Source organism: Heptranchias perlo, unplaced genomic scaffold (assembly GCF_035084215.1).
Source record: "Heptranchias perlo isolate sHepPer1 unplaced genomic scaffold, sHepPer1.hap1 HAP1_SCAFFOLD_1006, whole genome shotgun sequence".
Classification (NCBI taxonomy): Eukaryota; Metazoa; Chordata; class Chondrichthyes; order Hexanchiformes; family Hexanchidae; genus Heptranchias; species Heptranchias perlo.
In genome coordinates, this window is record NW_027138224.1 from 5,001 (window position 1) to 5,578 (window position 578).

Below are 578 nucleotides of genomic sequence, written 5' to 3' on the forward strand. Positions count from 1 at the left end.
AAGCAGCCCACCGGCCGCGGTGCCTTGCCCACAAACACACTTGGTGTCTGGGGTGATTCAGAGCCGCCGCGGCTCGAAAGTGTCAACCTGTTTTAAAAGTCATCGCTATGCCGGCACAGGTGACTTTCAAGTTAAAGAGTTCTCTTTATTGGCTTTCAAAAAAATCTGCAAAGTGTCACAGAGATTTTGAGAAACTCTTTTTTTTCTTTATATTATTATAATATAATATAATGTGTATATGTTTTCGAAAAGCATCCACCAGCAATCCATGGTGAGCCTCTCTCTGCTGGCAAGCTCCTCCTGCCTGAGCCCGACGCTGTCGAGGCTCAACACGATTTCAGACTGACAAAGAGTTCGAAAATTGCCGCCTGATGTAGCTTTAAATGCTGACAGGTGACTTCCGAGTGCTCTTGTAAAGGTCTCCGCTTTGAAATTGAGAGCCTTTTGCCAAGTGTCACTTTTTCAGGCACTCTTAAAGTGCACCTGGGCTGTCAGAGAAAGCTCTGAAAATCGTGTTCTCGAAAATCTCCGGGTACCCGACCAATCCCTAGGTGCCCGAATGACAAGTGTCAATTCGG